Source organism: Conger conger, chromosome 6, assembly GCF_963514075.1.
Source record: "Conger conger chromosome 6, fConCon1.1, whole genome shotgun sequence".
Lineage (NCBI taxonomy): Eukaryota > Metazoa > Chordata > Actinopteri > Anguilliformes > Congridae > Conger > Conger conger.
Genome location: NC_083765.1, coordinates 16,919,215 through 16,943,909, shown reverse-complemented (window position 1 = coordinate 16,943,909; position 24,695 = coordinate 16,919,215). Strand labels below are relative to the sequence as shown.

General features: G+C 39.4%; 1 protein-coding gene across 3 annotated transcripts in view; it reads right to left on the bottom strand.

Moving 5' to 3' along the window:
- kif7 (kinesin family member 7) overlaps positions 1-17,030 on the bottom strand; it is a 32,233-nt gene extending 15,203 nt beyond the window's left edge. Inside the window, exons 1-3 of one of the 3 annotated variants that reach the window (XM_061245281.1) lie at positions 16,918-17,030; positions 12,078-12,190; positions 10,234-10,353 (exon numbers count right to left, since the gene is read on the bottom strand). The gene's annotated coding sequence lies outside the window, so the exon portion shown is untranslated. Of the gene's footprint in view, positions 1-1,060; positions 1,228-10,233; positions 10,354-12,077; positions 12,191-16,635; positions 16,656-16,917 lie in introns of those variants that run through there. The other 2 variants (XM_061245280.1, XM_061245279.1) reach the window with 2 other exon arrangements.
- Positions 17,031-24,695: the final 7,665 nt, after the last annotated feature.

Below are 24,695 nucleotides of genomic sequence, written 5' to 3'. Positions count from 1 at the left end.
AGGTTAAGAGTTTTGACATTCTGGGCCCTGAAAGCCAGTCTAAAAACGACTAAAAACCATGGGCATACAAATTATTTTGGCCATCACGTTCCCTTGAGTGACAAGATTAACACAACCCATCTTGTTAACAGGGCAAGACTTCCACCCTTTCTAGGGTGGCCATCTAGAGACAACCGCCCAGACTGGCATGGGCCCTAAAAAAATTGGCATCTTCTGGGGTTGTGGGGCTCAATGTGAGATCTTTGCATGTGGCCCAAAATCCATAATAATGCCAATACTGCGATTGTTTTCTGTCTGTCAAATATTTCCTGACCTGACCACTAAGGCACTAACATCAAAGAGCATTGTTTATCAGAAGTCGAGCTTAAAATGAGCAAACTAGCTACAGTATAGTTAGTTAATATACTATAGTACAGTTAGCTAGATAAATGAGGGGTCACTTAAATCATGCTTTAATAGAAGGAAAACGTATGGCCCCGAATCATCTTCTATAAAAAGGACATTCATTCTATGTTAGACGAGAGCTACATCTAACTGGCAACCTGGATATTTAGTTGTCTTTATTTGACATTATCTAATTAGATAGACAGCTGGCAAATTAACTTCCGCTGTGCAAGTGTTTAATCAGAACAAACCACAGATATAAAAAAATCACAGATAACAACCGAAGCTGCATTGTACTGCGAAATCACAGCGCATACGTGCTGCTTAACTAATCAAACAGCAAAGAAAGTTAGCATCTACTTAACTACACTACTACTTACTAGCGGTTCGAGACGTAGTACGTTACCTAGCTGACTTGTTGAAAAGGTTTGCATTTTCACGTTAATGATAATTAGCTTGATAGCGAACATCATAATCAAAAACAAAAATTTTAAGTCAGCTGTAAATACATCTAATTTCCAAAACAAACCACTCGTTGAAAACACTCGCATAGAACCTGTTAGCAAGATGGCTAGCTAGCTAATTACCTCTCGCTAAGGACTAGCAAGCTAGCCAGGCAGTAACATTTTTTAGTTTATTTCTGGAATAATATTGCTTTGTTAAACTAGTAACTTACCTTTCAGCATATATTAGAAAGTATTGTGCAAATAAGGCATCTTCGATTTTCCGCATTTGCATTTGACCTTAAAAACTCAATTTAACTTTCATGAGTACTTTTCAATGTTTAAGATCTTTTGAGTTTCAAAGATTCCCTTCGCGGCCCAGCTTTTGGGCAGGATTTTGGAAAAGCCAAAAGTTGCAGTGATGTCATCCGGTCGACTTTGCGTATGCCTGACCAAAATGATCTGCGCTGCCAGGAAACTCCTCTGTGACAGCAACGTAGACCTAATGCTTTAGCGACATTACAGCTACTAAATGGCTACATTCATTAAAAAATGAAATAAAAATATATATTTGGTCATCACCCTAGCGTGAGTAATAATACAATATCTTTTTAAAACTGTCTATCGCAAAGCATATCGCCTCTTCAAAGCACAAGGCCTACACACTGTAGATTGTCAGATGTTCTTTTGAATGTATTATGCACACGACCTCGCCACTCACCAGACTAGCAATATTTCTAAACGAATGTATTTCTTTACATGATTAGCATGCACCTAAACCTGGAATATTTGACTTGACATTATAGTTAAACTTTGTATGGCTTGGGAGGAATTGACTGCTGCTCATGATATATGATTCTTTGCCTTGGGCTCAATTAAATTAATTACTGATTCAAGAAAAATATTACATTCGATTTTATGAGTGCATATTTAGTTTTGTATATATAGCGTAGGCTATAGCTGCTTCAGAATTCTGATATGTTTAGAGACTTATTCCTTGGCCTAAGTTTCCAAAAAAATATTACACCCCTGTCTATAAGCACATACATGTATATGCATTATTTACCCCGCAGCTAAATTAAAATAATATTTATTATGCACACAATATTAGAGTAGTCAAAAAATCCTTGTCCGTGTCCGCAACATTATTACCATTGCATTTACATGGAGGTTATTAGCAGGACTGCACTGCTACCACTGGCTGCAGCCATAATTAAATCTTCTGATACCATAATGCCATACTGTCGTGTATTGAATAAATGTTTAAGAGTCATGTATTCAGTCTTCTTTACTGGCGTAGCCATCATTTTAAAATTTTCAAATGTAATATGGGACATTGCATCTTAATCAGCATCATAATAGCAGCTCTGTAAATTTGCATTTTCAGTAGAGGATCAGAACGTGATCATGGCCACTTTCCTTTTTCAACAGTAGGCCTTGCTAAAAAGTTGGCTTTTGCTACAGAACAACTTCTGACCTAGTGCCCATTGAGTTCTACAGCCACACAGGAAGGACTATTGGGTATTGCCAACCCAACTGTTGCTCTGCTTAGGCTGTAAAATATGTATGCCTTCTCATAAACTCCATGTGCAATTTATCAGGTGGACCTGTTCATCAGCTTGTTAATGCAAATATTTAATCATGTGGCAGCAACTAAATGCATATAAGCTTGCAGACGTGGTCAAGAAGTTCAGCTGTTGTTCAGACCAAAGGTCAGAATGGCCAGGAAATTTGATCTCAGTGACTGTGGAATGATTGTTGGTGCCAGACAGGGTTTCAGTGTCTCACAAATTGCTGATCTTCTCTGATTTTCATGTACAACAGTCTCTTGAGTTTGCAGAGAAAGGTACGGAAAACAAAACATGCATGCTGTTCCAATTTCAACATGTAAGAATTTTTGTAATTTAAGGTTTTTTTTTGCATTCATTCTTTTCTTCTGGATGCAATTTTCAATCAGTATGGTAACAGGATATACCGTTTGAAAGCGGTAAAACTCACAGTTCTATCGGTATACCCTATTTACCCAATGTACATTGATAGAATGTCCATTATTTACTTAGAATGTCTCTGGAGGAATTATCATTGTTGTCCGTTTTACCGTTGTATAGGCTACTTCTACAAAACTACTTGCACATAGACATTCTATTATCTACATTTTGTATAGGATCTCTTTGGCAAAAGCCAAAGATTTTATGCCAAAGAAGGTTGACGTTTTACAACTAAAAATGTATTTTGAGATGTCTACATCTAAATAGAGGACTTCCTTTGGAGGAGTTCCAAGGAATCTCTGAGTGACATTTCTGAGGAAGAAGGTGAAACACAGTTGACAACATAGAGGGCATTTTCAGTGACATGACCCCATTTTATGTAGGTGAGCATCTAAATACATTCTCTAAATATTTAATTATTATTCAGTATGCTTAGAAATAAGGAATAATACATAGCATGTGAAATTAATGAATGTGTTTGACTTGTTGATGGGGGTTGGGTATTTGACAAAAACCTCAATCAATGGACCTCAATTAATATATTAGTATACAGCTATTGTGATTATTGTACTTATTTTTTATGATCTTCTCAACCTGTGGGGGGAGGATGACAGGCGGGGAAGTGCAAACACTTTTTCAGGATGAAAACTGTTGTTTGGTTTAGTAAGTATCAAGATATCACTTGGTCTCCATGTGTCCTTTTGGAATCTCCAAATGTCCTTTTTGGAAAGCTGCAAACTGCAAACTAAAATTTGGTGATATTGTCAGCACATTTGAAAGGGGATTTGTCCAGTGTTGTAACTTGCCTCTATTAGGTTTCTAAGTGCACCAGCCACAGCTGCAATAATCTGTATCCAGTCAAAAAACGCTTCCACTTTCACTGTTTCAGCTTCTGTAACTTTGTTTTAGTATTATTTAGAGTGATTCTGACTCTTGGAAGACAAACCCCAAAGAGTTACCTTTTAGAGGATGCCAGGATTATGCCTGTAGTCAAAAGGGTTCAAGAATAGTAAACATTTTATTTTGGGTAATTTTCAAGCTTGTGTCAAGAAAAGGGGTGATACTTAAGGGGTTAAATTAAAGAAAAATATGCCCGGATGTGTGTGTTTTCCAGGTTTTTCATCAACCTTTCATAGCAAGATTTTCTCAACAAGGTAAGGTACTAGGTAAAAAGCACATGATACCTGATAACATTTCAAATGTGTCGGGATAGACATTTGTTTTAGGCTATAGATTTGACATGAAAAATGAATGTGACAACCAACCCCAAAGTAAATGTGACAACCATCCCTAGAATTGTTCTTAGTAAAGCCTAATGAATACAAATTACCAATATAAATGACAATTCTCCTTTCACAGTTCTCAATGTTGATAATTATTTGAAGATGAATTAATAGCATATAAGTATAGAAGAAAAATATCAATGGGTTGAAAATTTACTTTTGACAACCAACCTGTGTGTCAAAAGGTTGACATTAGATATGCAGGCCCACATTGCTGCTCATATATTCTGTGTATATATAAATATATATATATATATATTTGGGTGGAATATTGTGAAACTGCCTGACCATTGACCATGCTCCTGCTTCCCCACCCTGCTGCTGGAATGTTAAAGAAGCAATGTGTTCACTCTTCGCCCCTTCAGCAATGCCTTCTGAAATTCCTACAGGAATTCAGTTTTTGCATTAAAAAAAAAAAAAGCCAATTGGTCTTGTCAACAATGACCCTCAAGGCCATGTAAAAGCAAAGAGTCTATTCCACACTGACTTGCACTAGGCTGAGGTTGATCATTCAGAAAGGGTTGCCATGGTGGTATCCATGGAAACATCCTACACCGTTCTCTGAGAGTTGAAGGTAACACCCACTCTCATTGTTCACTGTCTGTAATGCATATTCATAGCCACAGAAGAGCTATTACAGAATGCTTCTGTTAGTCTACAATCCATGCATCTAACCCGCATCTTTCAGTTTTAGGAAAGCAAATACAAATAAATCATTTCACCAATTCATTCTTCCTTTTCAGAAGAATTCTGATGAACCGAATAACCTTGCCTTGATATCACCTTAGATAAAGTTAAGCAATATATGTGTATTTGTAGAGTATTGTATTTTATTTTGTAAAAAGTTAGCCTTACCTGAAATCATATTGAATTTAGAGACTTGAAATTCTACCTACCCTCAATTGTGCCTTTTCCTTTTGCAAAAGAAATTAGTGAAGAATTATACTGTAATATAAACCACAGTAGGGCAAGGATGTACAGTTACCCTCTGGATCCAACTGCTGCCTTTATGTTATATAAGACAAAATATAGCCATTATGTTATTTTTCAAAATGGGTTTTGGCAAGAGCCAAATAAGACATTATATATTTTTTAATTAGTACTGAGAAACATTTGAGTATAATTTACTGTTTGACTGCAACATTGTCTGACTGTGGCCAATACAGTACGCACTGTACTGGATACATATTATCATCATAGTCAATACACTGTACTTAAAGTCCACTCCAAGCACTAATGCCTCAATACAACAAGCAAAACATGTATATTTTAATTTATTTAACACAGTGAACAATAAAGACACTAACAAAGTGCCCACAACAACAATCAAATCTTCTTTATTTCTGTTGTCATCATCATCTCTTGATGCTTGTGGTCCTTCAGATGCAATCCTGTTTGCTTTTTGATGTGAAGAGATGTCGCAAAAAGCAATACGGGTAACCTGAAAGAGTTGGCATCTTCCTTTGTGGGAAGCAGGATGATATTCATGTCTCTTCCACAATTTGGTGTGAGGGCTCTGGTCACTGAGGTAGACTATGACTTGTTGTCATGGAACTGTTACAACAACAAAATCACTAGTCTTCCACAGTGTCCAGCACCATAAATACATACATAAATAAATCCCCATACAAAGGCCACTGATTTATCAAAGCTCTGCTAAATAATGTTTGCGCATTCCTTAAACATATATTGCCACAGCACATTGCATTGTACTGCATAGACTATTCAACACAAAATTGATGATATTGTTCAATGATAATGCGCTGCCTGTCTTGTCATACTGTTGCTGAGTGCCGCAGCCATCAGCCTTGATGAAAAGGCTCAGTCTGTGTGCAGAAAAAAATGATTCCTGCTGACCCCACATTAACTATGAGCAACAAGATTATAACCCTAAAAAAGAGAAATAGAGCATATAAACCCAGTATTTATCAAGGTAACCACAAGGATTTACTGCTACTTACAAAAAAGATTTATGAATTTATAAAATACAACACTCATAAACGTGCTGCTTTTTTCAAATGCCATGGTGTGTGTTCAAGGGAAAGAGGAACCATAAATCTGGCTGCCTCTAAATAACTTTGATACCGAACTGATATTGGTTATAACAAATGTCAATGACATGTGACAGGAAGGCAGAAGGTGGCCAAACCTTTAGTTTACACCCTATGTTCTGCTGATTTGCAAATATGCATTTATTAATTTTATTTAATTGACGTTTAGACCTTTTAATCTAACACATCCTCGGCTAATTTGGCTTACTTTGCACAAAGATGAAATGGTGACAATGCTTCCTAAAGTCATTTTTTTTACTTGTTCCCTTCATATTTATTCCATCATTGTATGTGAGCACAAGCAGCATTTTGATTTTACTCTGACTTAGGAATTAATATTCAGTCAGTCATGAATGCAGTCTAAATCTGCTCTTCAAAATTGAGAGCACAATTTGCCATAAAATTCTTGTTTTGAAGGAATTAATATTGCCTTAATGAGAAATCCATGTGACCTTTTCTATGATATAGTTACCACATCTCTCTTTCCAAAATCCATCCTTTCATTTTTAAAGGCTGTCACCTGTGTCCCCATTTCCCCAGCCTCTCACAGCCTATAAAATCTGAAAATACAGTTGCTTTAATAGCTGGGCTTTCAGTTCACTAAAATGGACAATGAGAATAGTACTGTTCTTGTAAAATTGGTCCAATACTCTGTTTATGCCCAGACCATGCAGTGAGTCGTGAGCGCTTTATACAAAGAAGTGGGGGATGCTTATCAGTACACATAGGTGCTAAGTAATCAGCAGAATTGCACAGTACTGACTGTGGAAAATAATCAGAATAACACTCAAACCACTTTAAAGTATATAATGATCTTATACAAGAAACAATATTATACATGGTCTTAGCACATGGATCACACCATTGAAATGAAACTTCCTTTGGTGCTTTGGAGATATGTGCCAGGCCACACACATTTCATTTTACCTACAGAATTATCTACAGAAAGGAACCTCTCCACTGACAAAGTCCAGGGACGTTTACTGTGCTAGACGTTGTCAGGAGCTGGTGTACTGCTTGGTGTGTGCTGCTTGGTGCCCATAAGGGGATTATATGTCATAAAAGGTGAAAAAGGAGTGGTGTATGTGGACAGAAATTATGATGTGGAGAGCGGAGCTGGCTGCTGATCACTGTCTATCTGCTCCTGTGTTTGTTTGAGCTGGTATGGAGCGGGAACAGTGGTCAGTGTGACTTGTTATTCAGAAATGGTGGCAGGCTCTTGAGGTAGAGTGCACCTAATTGCTATACAGGCATCGGAAATGTATTTGTTTTAAATGTCAGGATGAATTGTAACATTAGGGTGCACTTTTAAATATAATAACTTTAGACCCACAAACCCACATTACAATCTTCCATTTGCAGCATCAAAAAAATATCACTATTTAGCAATTACATTTTTTCCATTACCAAAGACAACCCCCCCCCCCACAACACTAATCTATAGAATACAGTATGGAAAAAATATTTGAACCTGTATCTATTTACAGTATCGTTTTTATGTTTATTTTGTGCAATGGTCCCTTCACCCCAACTCACCTTAACAATAATGACTGAATGTACAGTTGCTTCAAGGTGGTGTGGCTGTCCCAAGTTCAAGTTACACTGCCCATTTATTTTGTATAAGGCACTGCTTGGGTTAGCGCATACAAAGACGATGGAACAATTGGTCACCATTGTTCTGGAGTCAGCATTGTATAGAGAGTGACAGGACAATTCTTTGCTCTGAAGGTAAGGGTCATTAACAACTTGCTCCTCCTGCTACTGACTCATACAGAGGTAATGGATTACTTTAGAAGCCAGGCTGTGAAGGGGAAATTAGTTTGGATCAAATATGTTTTTCCTATTAAAAAATATATTAGCTATAATGGGCTACTGTCCCTTTGAATACCAGGGACTCTTTCAAAATAATAGAGCTTGTTCCTGCATTCATTTATGCATTTACCCGAGATTGTAGGGAAAAAGGCTTGTATCAAACCAGGCCTTTCTACCTCCAGTTAGAGTCTAGGTAGAAATAATGGGTCCAGCATTGAATCATGATGCATTATTAAAGCAAGTTAAATTATGCCCTCCTGTTTGAATGAATGCTTTTCATTCTACACTAATGACCATGAAGCACACTGTGCACAGCAGCGCCCTGTGTCGGGAAGAGCTGTGTTCTTGTGCCATTGTGCTCTTGTGCCATTGCAATTAAGGCCGGCACTCAATTAACACAGCAACGTTATTTGCCTACGGTGAGAACAGCAATGGCAAGCTTTTACAGACAGTATATAGGTTCTGATGCTTTATGTGCAGAGAAAGTATTGCTTGTGATGTTTGCAGTTCACAAAAAAAAACAATACAAACATGATTCATGCATTTCTCCAATTTCCTTGAATGGGAACGATGCAAGAGGTGTTATCAATTACATCAGCACATAAACATGTTCTGTGTTATTTTGGCTGAAATAATGTGTGATCTACAGCAAGAATCTATAACTTATTAATTTTGATTTATGTCCTCTGCTGCTATAGCCTATCCACTTAGAGGTTTGATCCGTTTTATGTTCAGAGATGTTCTTCTGCATACCACTGTTGTAATGTGTGGTTATTTGTGTTACTGTCACCTTCCTGTCAGCTTCGACCAGTCTGGCCCTTCTCCACTGACCTCATTCATTAACAAGGAGTTTCTGCCTGCAGAACTGCTGCTCACTGGATGTTTTTTGTTTTTCAAACCATTCTGAGTAAACTCTAGAGGTTGTAAAAATCCCAGGAGATCAACAGTTACAGAAATGCTCAAACCAGCCTGTCTGGCACCAACAATCATGCCATGGTCAGAGATGAGATCACATTTTTATCCCCATTATGATGGTTTATGTGAACATTAACTGAAGCTCCTGACCTGTATCTGCATTATTTTATGCATTGCACTACTACCACACTGTTGGCTGACAAGTAAGTAATTATGCATTGCACTGCTGCCACACTATTGGCTGACAGGAATTATCTGCCGTACATGTTAATAATGAATTTTGCACTGTCTTGGTACTGTAGTTACATATCCAACTTCCCCACATTTTTGGCACAAGCATGTTACAGTGATTAAGGAGCTAGGCTTGTGAAGCTAGGCTTGTAGCCCAAAGGTAATTAAAGGCGATTAAAAATAAATAAACAAAATAGATGCCCCATGGCAAAACATTCAGGTGTTAAACTCATATTCCTGTCCACACGAGGGGAAGCAAACAAGGATGCATGTGGTTTTTAATCCAATCGTCAACAGTGAGAATAACTGTGCCCTTAAGGTGGCTCACTGCCTTTACTGTCTAACTCGATTGGGTTCTCACTGAATCAGCCTGACCCCAGGGAACACGGTGGATGTACCTTAAATGGCTGTTCATTCATCCCCTTAATTCATTAGGTTTGGCTCTCCCTGGGCACCCATACGCTGAGCAGAGCTGATTAAGAGTGTGACTTACAGAAACCAAAGGGACTGACCTCTTCCCCGGTCTCTAGGAACAAGACAAGATATTGCTGGTTCGATCTGCTCCCATTGATTTCACATTTAAAGACTGGTATCAGGAGAGAACAGGGCAGAGGGAATGAAACGCTGAGCTGTTCTGTCCCCTGGATAACCCATCAAGGCCCAGGTGACCACTTCCACACTGAGGAGACTGTATTTAAGGCCTACAATTTTAAGCCCCATAATTGACTTCAATTAGATCTGAGAAATGGTTGAATCATTGGTATGTGTATCATCAGACAAGCAGAAGTAATGAAAGATGATATGAGACAAAGGTGCCATATAACAGTAGCTTTGTATTTTCGCCTGTCAATGGCCTACAGTATATACCTTCTATATGTATTTCAATGAGTGAAATTACTTTTCTATTGTCCTTCTAAAACAGCTTTAGTACAGATATCAATTTCGGCTAAGTAGGTAATGTATGTACAGTAATAGCATATCATTGTTATTGTTGTAAGTGTGCTATAGGGAAAACTAGTCTTGTCTGTCAACAAAGTAGACAGATTTTCAATAATTAGAGCTGGTGAGAGTGTATGATTTGTGGTAATTGCTGTGACTGGGGCTGTGCACAGCAGCGCTTAATTACCCAAGCATGTTCCCTCCTCTGAGTCCTGGGGGGAATTGCCTTTCATTTCTCCCTGCTGAAACTGGAGGGATGTGGGGGTGGAAATTTGTCCTGCACCCCTTCGCTCATTTCTCTTCACACCTGTCAAAGTGACAAAAATCCTCTGATGTACAATAAGTACTCCCCTGCATCATAACTATACTGTACGTAAGGGATATAGCATACATGCCATTAACAGTAGGCTGTGCCTATCCAGGTTTTCTAAAGACATTAAACTTCCTTTAAACTTACCTTCTATGCAACATGTTTTCAAAGATAATGGCTTGCAAAGATAAATGCAAGATAGATGGGCTGTGCTTAGGTAATGTTAGGTAACTACTACAAATGCCTCCATAAATGCTACATGCAAATACAAATGTGTTTACATGTTTGTTCAAACACACCCGGTGCTGAAAATGGCAAAACTGCATTACTACAGTACCTAATCTAAATGCCTCTATACCAAAAATACATTATAGACTGTAAACATTTTATTTATGTCAGTTAGTGGGCAAATCAAATGAAACGCATTCAGCTCAATGCAAGACAAACATGCTAGTAGTGCATGCTAACATGCCCAGATGCTTCATCCACACATGCCTACAAGTACTAAAACACCTTTAGAATTTTGAGAAAGGACTATGGAAGAAGAGGAATTGGGGTGAGAATTGGAGATGATTAAGAATGTAAAAAAAAGAGAAAATGGTAATCTCGGGATACAAGCCATTCGAAGGTATGACTGCATACCTCCGAAACCATCTTTAATTGAGCCCATATGGAGCGTGCTAAACACTCATCTGCTCTCACCCCTACCACCGGCTAAGAGTCAGCATGCATCCCATTAGACTGAATGAGATGGCTTCCATTATGAATGCTGTCTGTCTGCACGGGGATTGACCTCCCAGCCTGGGTGTTTCCTGTGGTGGTGTGGGAGAGAGCAGCAGGGAAACAGAGAGGAGATATCTGTCCGCCTGCATGGGGATTGACCTCCCAGGCTGGGTGTTTCCTGTGGTGATGTGGGTGAGAGCAGCAGGAGAGGAGAGAGGACATGGCTGTCTGACTGCATGGGGATTGACCTCCCAGGTTGGGTGTTTCCTGTGGTGATGTGGGTGAGAGCAGCAGGAGAGGAGAGAGGACATGGCTGTCTGACTGCATGGGGATTGACCTCCCAGGTTGGGTGTTTCCTGTGGTGGTGTGGGTGAGAGCAGCAGGGAAGCAGAGAGGACGTGGCTGTGTGCCTGGATGGCCTGGTGACTCAGGCCCCTCGCTGGGCTCAGATCTGAGGCTGAGTCTGCGATAGTCCGTCTGGCTCACAGCCCTCCCTTCACCCCCCTCTCTCTATCTCTCTATCTCTCTCTCCACTCAACTTCCCCTCCCCACCATCGCCCCCCTAACTCCATCAGTTTACATTTGCTTTGCTCCTTCCACACAAACTCATTTAACACTTTTTCTTTGGCTTCTTATCAGTTTTACCACCATCTTTGTGTAACTGTGTACTCATTCAAACAGCAACCATAGCAACCAACAGAAAACACCTGGACACTGCACATGTTTGATTGTTTGAGCCACTTCTTGTCGGGTTGTTATAACCAAGGCAACCAAAGCTGGAATTGGCTGGCAGTGTAAACCCATATAGAGTGGCAATCAAATGGCAGGGTGTTATTTTTGTGTGATTCACATAAGGTGAAATATGAGAATCAAAAATTTGATTCAATCATACGTGATAAATAACTGGAGTTACTTAGTTGTGACACAATCCCATCTGAGAGCGAAAAAGGAAAACAGACAAAAAACATTCACGCACAGATGGTGATGAATATACTTACAGTGTACCATGGGTACAGAATCTTTCATCTCAGACAAGATATGCATGCTTCTTTGCAACTGCTCCTTTGATATTCCTTCCCCAACCTTGAAACTGGAGATGGACCAACACCAGCTGAAATGCACAAAACTTGTTTTCTATAAGTATATCATAGGTCCTATGGTTGTTCTGAAAAAATCTATTTAAATATCCAGTCTGAAACTGTTGTTGCTCCTTGTCATTTTTTTCTGTGTGACTGTGTTGGGTTAAAACACATCTGACCGGTTTGAACATTTCCTTAGCAGAGTTGTTTAAGAAGGTATATTATTAAAGAGATAAATTAACAGCTTTAAAAGCAAATGTCTACGATGTATACTCAATGTATACAGAACTTTCAGTCTGTGGACATAGCAGCGATCTCCCCTGTTCAAATCCAGCCCACTTTTATTCTGTTTAGCAGTGTCTTCACAGTGCCTGTATGAAAACATACCCTGCCAGGCAACACCTGCTGCTGCATTATATGTCTCCTATAGTGACAAAGGAACTATACAGCAGTATAGACAGCTCTCTCCCAAATTCTTATTCAAAGCTATTGTTCGTCCAAAACTATGTTTGAGTAAGTAAATAAATTACTGTTGGCTAAACAAGTAAGGATTGCATAATGTATATTATGCACTGTGGACTGGATCAGAAGTAGAATTGATTAATTAATTGTAAATGGAAGTAGAAGGTGGAATGATTGAACACACACAAAATTTTCACAACCTCTGTCCCATTGAGGTAGTCCTGCAAAATGGCAGCAAAAATGACCCCAGGACCGACACACACCTCAATAAAGACATTCTGCTACAGGGAGGGCAATATTGTAGAATACAGTGGACACAGTGTTTGAGGAGGATGTTATTGGTTGCCCATCCACATTTGATTGACAAGGCCTAACAACAGACCAATTATGTGCTATTGAGTTACAGAAATCTTCAACTGCCAACCCTGATACAAGCTTCTGTGTGGATTACTACTGATTTGAATGGTCATTCTCTGTAGATATTTCAGTTCACCACACAATCACACAAAAAGCTGTGTTGGAAAGTCGGTTGCATTAGTCCAATAAGTACACCTGCTGTGGCTATATAATCCACATAATAAGAAAGAATACTTCATTGAGCTGGAGAAAAGCGATTTCAGATGAATGTTTTATAATCACACCAACAAATCTAACCGTAATTGCATGTGCTTCACCATTCAAACCGTGTGTGATTGTAGTTTACGTCTGAGATATGTGGTGCTGCTCTGTGTTTGCCATTCTCATCCCACTCAACGCGTATTCTCTATATACAGGAGAGGTGCGAGAGAGTCAGCTCCTCAGCTGAGGCTGTGAACTCAACTGAAATCTTGCTTTATGAGAAAAGCACCTGCTTTCATACGAGCAGGCGCACAATTCTGACAAAACAACAAAAGAATAGCTGTTCCAGATTTGGAAAAAGAACAGACAAACAGGTTTCCTATTTCATCAGAGACCACCCCTCTTCCTTTTAAAATATAAGTTTGGAGGCAGAGCGCGGAGTTCTAGTTGAGCCGATCCCTATCTGTCGGAGTGTCAGTGCCTGCTCATTTCTTCTGAGAGCAGTGTCAACAGATGCACTGGAGCACAGGCGCTCCCTGGACAGACGTGATGACCCCGGCTCTCCTGGCACTCCACAGGGGCTTCAGGCACCACGTCCTCCCTCCTCTGATGTGCCCGGCTCACCCCTGGGCCCTTATGAAAGACCAGATCAAACACTGCGCCGCGGTACCCCGCTGAGCTCCAGGGACGGGCCGGCCTCAGCCAACGGAGCCGCTGATTGTGATTGCACTTCAAATGCACCTCTAAACGCCTCTGTTTTCACACGCGCACCGTCACGTTCTGATGCTGCCCACAACGCCCCGTGGCGCTACACCGTCTTCAAAAAGAGCTGCTCCTTCAAAAGCAGATTGCCTTTTCCAAGGTTAGGCGTGAGACACAAACTCACACCGTGCTGTTCTGGAGCGTTTCAGCTCTACCTCCCACACATTCAAATGTTCTCTTTGCATTCTCTCTTCTCTCACATGCTGTTTTTTATTTATTTTTTATTTTTTTACAATCAATAGTTTCCTTGTTACAATAAAGCATATCAATGCTGCAAAACAAACTAGATCTGCTCTATGATATGACCTTTCTTTTGTTTTTTTGCCGTGGGAATTTAGTAAGCTATTTTCTTAGCAACCTTCAAATAGTCCACACTCCTTGTTTTAGGTATATAGTGTACCTGTGATCCAGTGAAAAATAGGAGCTGGCCAAAATGAGACTATAAAACTATACTAATTACATATACACACATCTCACTGTTCTAAACGACCATACATTTTTGGAAGACTTTCACAAAGTCATTATGTAGACAAACTGCTTTAGAGGCAACCTATAACCCTTACCTACACAATCACTGAGACATAAACACAACAGTAACAATGATAGTAATTACCTTGTTTCTGTAGCAGGTTTATGATGCCATTTTTTCAGTTCAATTGGATATGATATACAAAAAGCATAATTGTATATTCTCTGCAGAACAATGGACACTTTAAGTTAATCATTACATTTGTATCGAGTGCAAAGGACAAAGGAAACCTTTCTTTCACTAACATTTACAGTGGGTTACTTTCTTGAAGCATATCATATAGACTCATTTACTCAAGTGAGGATCGATTCAAATAAATTGAATTGTCTGCATATAGTAAAAATATATAAACATAGCATGAAGGAACTTGCACTAAAGGAGGCTTTTAAGCAAAGCTTATCCCATGTGTTAAGATCATTTTTACGAAGTAGAGCTATTTCTGCACTATTTCTACCAATAAAACCACAACTGCATTTACTAAAGTGATTATTCTCATACAGCTACTGGTTTCAGTAGAACGCACCTAGACATTTTCCTCTTATAAAACATAATTTTATAGAATAAATAATGTCAAATAAGTATGTAAAATAAATACAACAGCAGTTTTGGAAAAGCATTGCTTCGAGGACATCCGTGGTGGGTAGATCTCATTTGTTTGGATGCATCGGGTTTTAGAAAAGCGTAGGTGGGAGCCCCAGCGTTGTTGTATCTGCTTCCGAATAAATCATTAATATGATCTTATCTAATGAAATTCCCCAGACAACTATAGGCCAACAGCAGATTACCAAATCGGGGTTGAAAATAATTACCACGGAGATTGGGTTTCTCTGGCATTTTTGGATTTGGAGCTGTTGGAGCTGTTCACACATGTGGTGCTGAAACCGTTTCGGTACGGATTCTGATGAAAAATGTTGAAAGATTTAAAGAAAAAAACGTGTCAGATATTCTTTAAATATGCGCTCTTTTTAAATTTCTTGGCCTGGCATGGGAAATTGGTTTAGATGTGGCTTAAATGCACGGGACGCTGAAAAAGGAACGACTATTGCCAAAACGTGTTTCCCGACTGAAGTGTTGATCTTATACCACAAGGTTGTGGTGGCTATTGAAAATAAAATTGAGCTAGTACCATACAAACAATGGGCTCATCCAGGGGATTGCGTAAGTAACTCGGACCGATCTTCAAAATGCAACTATTATAAGATGAATATAAGATATTATAATATTGAATTAATTCAAGAGCTAGCTGACCCCGAAAGCGTGGGCCTATAACTTATCATCCGTGAGGATAATATACAACATAATATAGGTTATTACTTAAGAAACACGGGAGAAAGCTCTATGATACTCTCCTTAGCTTTGTCCCACAGATTTAGCAAACCAGTAGGCCTGTTCGCACATATACGCGTGACATCAACTCACGTTGTGGCGTGAAAAATGTTCAAGTGCTGCCTCATTAAATGACCTCGCGGTTAACACTTCCGTGGAAAAAAGCCTGAAGCCTTCGGGAAATGCACGATATTCAATACTGCAAAAATTCGAAGATATAGTCAAACGGGTTGATATTGTATTGTGGAAGAACTGTAATCAAGTGTTTCAAATGTAATTACAGTCATCCGTTAAACACGAAAACAGGCACACGACCATTCCTTGTGGAGCGCATTTCCTATCACCAATAGTAGCCTGTCATTGCATATCACATCTTGGCAAGAACAAAATAATATTGGGACGCCTGAATGCAAACTGATAAATCACGTCCTATAGTTAACAAGAACGCTGGCTAATTTAAATCACTTAAAAACAATTTCCGCCAAATGAAAAACAATACAATACCCCATAGGTACTCTATATATGCAGTCTGTGTATGTATGTATGTATGCATGTATGGTATTATGGTATATAAAGGCTACACGCATGTGTACGTGTGTACGTGTGTGTGTGTGTGTGTGTGTGTGTGTGTGTGTGTGAGAGAGAGCAGACTATCTTAACAGGGAAAAGACCAGTAGCCTATCCCCACGACAAACTGAAAAGAAAGCAAAACAAAACAAACAAATAACAAGAACAACAGCAACACAATACAATCACGACAAGCATAGTAACTAAAGCTCAATAATGAAAAATAAGATTCACCACTTTTCAAAAAATGATAAAACTCCCCCTGTATTCTACCTGTTGCTCTGTCCAGCATCCCTTATATCCTGAACTCTCGCGACCCTCGGCGCGTTCCTTGTAAATCTGCATGCATTTTAATAAGAGGACAAAAAGTGTATCTTGCATTAACAACAATTTACATTAATACATTCCGAAATACACTTTTAGAACAGTATGTGGAGACACGAGATCCTGCTTTATATAATATTGTATACGATGGATTTGTATCCTGCCTTTTAGCTTCTGAAATGTACTTGTACACGTCAAGTGAATATTTGATTGCGAATAAAGGCTACTCACATCGTTTTTGTTTGATTCTTCGATGTTCATATCAGATGTCCTGAAGTCGCTTTGTTTTATGAGGTCTCCAAAAAGACCACGGTGTTCAGTTGACACGCCAGCAGAATCACATGAATGCTCGCCCTCTTTACCCTTCTCTCTCTCTCTCTTTCTCTCCCTATGACAGACAGAGAGAGAGAGAGAGAGAGAGAGAGAGAGAGAGAGGGAGAGAGAGTGATGAATAAAAAAACAACAACAACGATGTTCTCCAAATATCTCGATGCTTCTGTCATCCTTGTCGACTGCTTGGCAGTTGGCTCAGCGGCAACCGGCGCTGCGGATGACAGCTCATCTTTGTGGTATGGATTTGAAACAAAAGCCACAGCTCTAGTTTTAGCTGATGACTGCCTCTTTAAAGCCGGGTTCGTCCCACAGGTGGCATGTCAATTTCACAAGCGTCGATGACGTCACCATACGGGGAAAGAGACGAAACCCCATTTTCATAACAAAAGTCCCTGGGGAAATTATGGCAACAGAACATACATGTAAAACGGATCTATATACATAAAGTCGAAATGCTGACTGTAAAGCACAACGCTACCACTAAATGGCTATGAAAGGGTTAAAACACACACTGCAGTTAAAACTGTAGCTGATTAAAACTCTTCATTGTCCCTTTATATACATTCAGTGAGCACTTTATTAGACCTGTACACCAGCTTGTAAGTGAAAATATTTAATCAGCCAATCATGTGGCAGCAATTAAATGCATACAAGCATGCAGACATAGCCAGGAGGTTCAACTGTTTGTCAGACCAAATGTCAGAATGGGGAAGAAATGTGATCAAAGTAACTTTTTCCATGATTGTTGGTGAAAGACAGGGTGGTTTGCGTAACTCAGAAAATGCTGATCTCCTGTGATATTTAAAGCACAACAGTCTCTAGAATTTGCAGAAAATGGTGCGGAAAACAAACAAACAAAAAAACATCCAGAGAGGAGCAGTTCTGGGGGCAGATACACATTGTTAATGAAAGAGGTCAAATTACCTTTGTATGCAGTTGGTTATTTTACCTAGTGGTGTATAGGGGGAACAGCATTTGTATGCATATGTCAGTCTTTAGAACAGGGTTAGATTGTTTTAATAATCAAAAATGCATTAAAAATACAAAGTAAAAAAAAAAGACAGCAGCTAAATATATCTGTCAACAGTAATACATATTGCAAGGGGTTGTTTCGCAGGGATATAATACTTAATAATTTCATTGCAGGTCTCCTGTTGGATACACAAAAAGACAAAGCACTATTTAAAGTCATATTGTGTATAATATGGAACTGTGCCCTGAAGCCTACTTTTCTTTTTCCCAGGGAGCAATGTGGCATCTGTGGGGCTCTGAGTTAGCATTGCTCCCACACTGTTTCTTGGGCATGTGGCCAGAAAGCTGAAAGTCTCCATTTCTGTCCACTGTCCATTGGTTGAGCTTCTTGAAACATGCTGTGTCATTTTAAGTTCTTGCTAAATGTTTTTTTTTTCCTTCCTTATTAATTGGCAACAGCAGACTCTGAAGGGAAATTTGCATTGTCAAGGTAGTACTTCATCTACAGGGTAATTCATAAAATGATGATATTATTTTCAGTTCAGTGGCTTCAGAAAGGAAATGCGTGTAGGAGGAGAGTATGTCCTCAATCACCTTGGCCTCTAATGGCATTTGAAGGAAATCTAGCTCACACTCTATGCCTTTACAGCAGATGAGGAGCGGCCATGATGCAGTTACATTTTTCACATTTTGTGCCAGGGTACACATGAACGTTATGTGCAGTGACACACTGCTATTCTGCTTCAGAATTTCATTTTATGTTGCCTTTGCATTGCACTGTTACTTTGGTTAAACATTTAATCCACTCTGGATGGTCTGCATATGTCAACATACACTACATATAGTATGCAGGCTATATAGATACTACACCCATCATCCACAATATTAAAAGATTAAAACATAAAAAATATGTGTATTTATGTAAGCAGATAATCATTAGTGAATTGCATTCCAAAGTTTAATATTTAAATGAAAATGGAAATCTTTGGGAGGGAGGGGGGAGGGTGCATTGTTTTGTTATTTAAATATTTTGGTATGTACTGGTGTTCTATCTTATCAGATGCTCCAGGACTTAAGAAAAAAAACCCAAAGACAACATATAAAAAAATAAATAAAGACCACCCACCATATTTAAAGATGAATGCCTTCTAATCTACATCAGTTTCACCCTTCTTCCCTCCATTGGAATTACATGGTACTGTATGTGGTGACACATGGTGTAGGAATAGTTCATGCATTTTTAAATATGGCGTGTGGTCTTTACTATTCTTAACACCTATTCGAAGCACCTGTTAAGATAGACATGATCGTGAACATCAGCATGAGCCAAGATATTTAAAAAACAAAACAATCACTTTTTATTACAAATAACCCCCCCCCCCCCCTTCCGCCCAATATGCTTTCAAGATTTCCATTTTAATTTAAAAAAAAATACTTGTACACATATCATATAATTAAATATATGATATGAAAATATAAGTTTATACAGTTTAAAGCATTTGTAAAAACTGACTTAATTAAGCAGGTGGTTTTAATGTTGTGGCTGATCAGTATGTATATACTCCTTGAATGTGCATGTGTAGATTTATGATTGCGAGCATAACTGCACAGACATTGAAATGCTAGTGAAATCAATGAGTTAACTTCTACTATTCTGTTTCACTCAAAAGTTAATCTAGTTTTACTTATGATGCCCTTAAATTAAGTGTCATAAAGTTCTTGTCATAAAACATTAGTTGTACAGCCAGTACAATACACAGGCAATTCCCCCAACTGAGCTTTGTGAGTTTTTATCCAATTTGAACTCCTCTGCCTTTTTTAAAATGCCAACTTCTCCCTTTGCAGCAATTAGTTTGGATCAAATCACTGTCTATAATCAACAAAGACATTGGGATATTATGTTAAAATTGAGTGTAACATGAATTATACCTCCTTTCATAGTAGTGGGAAAAATACATTTGACTGTTATTTGGTATTTCTTTTATTTTCTAAAAAGCTCTAAGACATGTATTTTTCAGGGACTATTGTGTTGTTTTAACCCCATTGTCTACTCAGATTCGCTGTTCTCTCCCAAGACACCAAAAATTATTTGTTTTCTCTGGCTCATCATAGAATCAGTCATTATGTGCCTTTGTTTGTGTGTATGCGTATGTGTGTGTATGTGTGTGAGAGAGCAAGTGCACACATTTGAGCATACTGTCTGCGTGCACGTGCACACATATGTGTTTGTGTGGGTGCGTGTGTGCCTGCATGTGGCTATGTTTCCTGCAGAGATTGCACTCCCAGACTCTTTTCAAAGGGCAGTGTGTCTTTATTTGTCTGCTGTTGCATACTGTGAAATTCAATAACATCTTCCTGTTCTCTTATTGAAAATGATGCGCTGGGTTTGGTCATGTAATAAGGTTCTGAACAATGGTGTCTTCAAGGACTCCCTCTGAGAAAGTTGTGTATTTACACGTCTCCAGGGGAGACCATCCTGATCACTCCAGATGGGAACAGATGAATAGCAGGTATAAGTACCTGCAAGAAAAGGTGGTGGTCCAAACATATCCAAGTAAGTGGCCATCTGACATACAACAGGCTTTATATTGAATGTCTGTGATATCCTGCCTATTCTATGTACTTTTAGAAGTAGAAATAAAGGTACGGAAAGTCCCTACGTGCTTGTAACTGGGGCAGGTACATACAATTGTACTCCTAGCTAGCAATATATAATTCATTTGTACCTTGTTTGCTTGGAAAACGTAATAATTTGTACCCAAAGAGAACATTACTGTACTTTCAAAGTACATTAAGGAAATTTGATCCTTGAAGAACAAAAATGTATCTTCAGTCACTTTATTTCTGAGAGGTTAGCAGCACCTTCTAATTGTTTTTTTGTTTTTTTCATTTCAAAGACAACTTAAGCATATATTACCATTCCTGAGTGCAGCTGAAATAGATTAATGAAGCGGTATCTTATTGTCATTCACTATGTAATGTAAAATGCAACATAATTATGCCATGCTGTGATTACGTGAAAGAGGAACCCAGCTGCTCAAATTAACCAGCTGCTTTGTCAGACAAACAGACCCGAATAAGGTGCCTTTTCAAACAAGGACATGGTGAAAAGAGAGGCCATTCTGTCCTGCTCTAGGTCTACAGCGATGGTTAATATTAATTGGATGCAATTTGTTCTGTAAGGTCTGGAATACTGTAAGTTGATTTGGCAAGCATTTGTAAGGAGTAAGCCATGAGTCCCTTTACATGTTTGCGGTCTACATAAAACTTTTAAAAAATCGGGGGAAGGAGCATAGGTGGGTGGTTAATGTTCTTTATTCAGAAGGAGCTTTTCATTGGCAGCTGGTTTTAATCAGCTGCTCAGGCCTCTGGCAGGAGTGATAAGGGTTTTGTTACCTGACAGAAAAAGAGCAACAGAGTTCAAAGGTCACGTTAGCAGATGTCCATATCAATGTTACACAAACCCACACTGAGCGATTCCTTGTTTGCTAAAGCAGGCTATAAGTAATTCATTGTGCTCAGTGAGATGGAGCATCTGTTCATATATGCCTGGGCCAGACAGAGTCCTAATCACCTGCCAGGAGGTAGTGCTTTTCCAGGTAGCTGCACTCATAAGCTAATGACCTTTCACTGCTTAAAACCTCAAACACAGCAAATGCTTGCCTGGGTACAGCAATGCAAGGTTTCTATTAAGTCTCACCTTAGACACAATGTGCAAAAAGTAGGATGGTTAAAAATGATGTGTGATGGCCACAGCATGGGCTACCAAGAAAACATTATTAAAAGGAAAATATATTGACTCCTCGGATCAAAAGAGGAATCCAATGTTGAAGGTTGCCAAGTTCTTGCGGCAGTTATATTTCGTATATTTGGCGGCATAATGGTGAGAAAATACACATCCTTTTCCTCTTAGCTGTGTTTAGAGGGGAGGGGAAATTGTAGCCCTCTATATTTGCTGAGAAGGTTCTGCGTACACACAGTGAGAGGGTTGTTCAGTCCAAGCCGGCCTACAGTACTTGACCTCACTTTGCCCGCTCTCAATAGCATGCATTAGCCTGAAAATAATTTTCTTCCAAATTACTTTTCCATCTGTGGTGACCTGGGCTCCAACCTGGAGCCCCAGTACCCTTTGAAACTCTCGTCATTGTCCTGTTCTTTCCCTTATCCCACTGTTATGACTCATTGAGAAAGCTATGCAACCAAGAACGACTGTAAGTGCAATCCAAAATAATACTCAAATGGGCAGATATACCATGTGCAAAAATTGATGATGTGATCTCATGTATAAAAGGGTATAATGGGAGAGATACTGTTATTTGGGATGAGTCCAGTTTACACACTAATATCTACACACTCACTTGTGCATCCATAGCAACAGCCAGTCAATCAGATATGACACACACACATGCACGCACACACACACAAATCAAATGAGAAACATGCGCAGAAGTACAGTCACCCATCTGCCTGCACTCCCACGTAACACCTTCACAGAAATATGAGACACCCCCCCAACCTATCTCTCCCCCTCACACACACACACACACACACACACACACACCATTACATTACATTATGTCATTAGAAAACAGGCAGAAATACTGTACAGTTTTCATCTTCAGTGCAATGGTCAGAATAAGCAACAACATAAAAAAACAAACAAATAAATGCATTTACTCACATTTATGACACACAAACACAAACATAGGCCTATACACATGCAAATTCGCGTACACACACCCATTCAAGACAACACAAGGAACATCAAGTAGCATGGCCGTGTTTCTCTCCCTTCTTCCTATGTTTGGCTCTGTGTGGTTTCCATAGTAACCAGCATTAAAATCCATCCTGTACTTTAAGACATATTACACAATGAGTGGCATGGTTCCCTATTAAAAGTAAATAGGGACAAGACCCTGTAAAGCAGAGTACACAGAGGTGCAGAGGGTAGTTTGGGATAAATTGTTTGCAGTAGCATTACTAGAAGAGATTTGCTGTGGATTATTATGGTCAACAGCTCCAGTAACAGGTCTAGGCACTAACAAATACAAATGTACTGACAATTACATACATCTTTGGGAAAAAAACACAGTAATAACTTCGTAATAACAGTGAAAGTGAAGACAATGTTTCATTAAAGGAGCACTGTCATGCTTTTTTCACTTAATCTTATTTAGATGAAATGCTTAAATTATGTGTGTAGGGATTTTTAAACCACAGTCAGCGTGGCCGTTTCCTAGATATGGGGCAAAACTGGACTCTCCAGCCTGTGTTTCCCAGAAGGTTACGGGCGCTGAAACTCCACCCTTGAACGCAGACTGGTTTATGGACGGCCTCCCATCCAGGCGATCACATGACACTCCCAGGAAAATACGGCAACTTTAGCATACAATGACAGACAGCTCTGACGTCGCCGAGTTACGACATGGCTCCACTGTAGCCATCAACATCAGCAATCGCCATCAGCCATCATTTTGACATTCGACCGGCTCCATTGCAGCCATCGCCATCATCAATAAATCTGACATCCTACTGTTGTGTTTTGCTTGCTCATTTTACATTGGATGTCAACAGCTATGATGTTTTCACTCATTAGATTAAGCAACGATGCTCTGGTTCAGTTGTAACCAGCTAATTTAGCTAAATTGCAGACTGTGATAACATAGCCGACGTGAATAGCCGCCCACTTTATAATTTGTATGGAGTTAAATAAGAAAAAGCAGAACAACTAAATTCACTATATGGGAATGAACCTCGGCGATTCTCTAACTTTGACACTGCCATCAAACCTGACGCGATGCCTACAGTAGAACCGCTGTCACAATGGATTTGTTCCGTCCGATGAGCGTACGATGGCTGATGGCGATTGCTAACGTTGATGGCTGCAGTGGAGCCGTGCCCTGAGGACAAGCTTTTCGATTTTGATGAATAAATACAACCTCACAATTTTGAGCCGGAATTTACAGAGGACGAATTACGTGAGCGAGCGAGACAGATAGTGGAGGACGAGGCAGCCGAAGCTAACAGCTTTTTAGCAGCTCTGACAGGTCTGACAGCTGTCCTAGCTGTCATATCGCTCAGGCTAGCCAAGTTAAGTTCTGTGATATTTGTATGCTAACGTTACCGTATTTTCCTGTCATGGGATCGCTTGGATGGGTGGCCGACCATAAAACAGTCTCTGCGTTCAAGGGTGGAGTGCCTGTTACCTTCTGGGTAACACAGGCTAGAAAGTCAGGCCAAACACGTCAAGTGATGTCACTGGATTTGCAACACTATGATTACACTTGTAACAATGTGAATGGGACAGATTATGCCATAACCTTATTTCAAGAGGGAACCATCAATGCCATTATTCTGGAATATTTTTGAATTTTTTACTGACTGAAGCAATGGTTCAGGTTGGAATGTAAATGTTTGTAAGCAACAGTAACCAAACAGCTGACTGTCTGAGTAACCAAGCCTTTTAAGTCCTGTACTATACTTCAGGGTCGGCAATATACAGTATGTAGGTATGCTCAGCATTACCTGTGGAGGTCCTTGTGGCTTTCCCCATTACAGTGTGGCCTGCACCTAAGCTAACTCACAGATGCTCTTTCCCTTGCTCACAGGCTTTCTGTGCATCTGAGTTTCCACCTGGGCAGGGACCGATTCCAAAGTTGGAATCAAAAATTTAACTTTCTCTCTCAAAAATGTAATTTGCCACA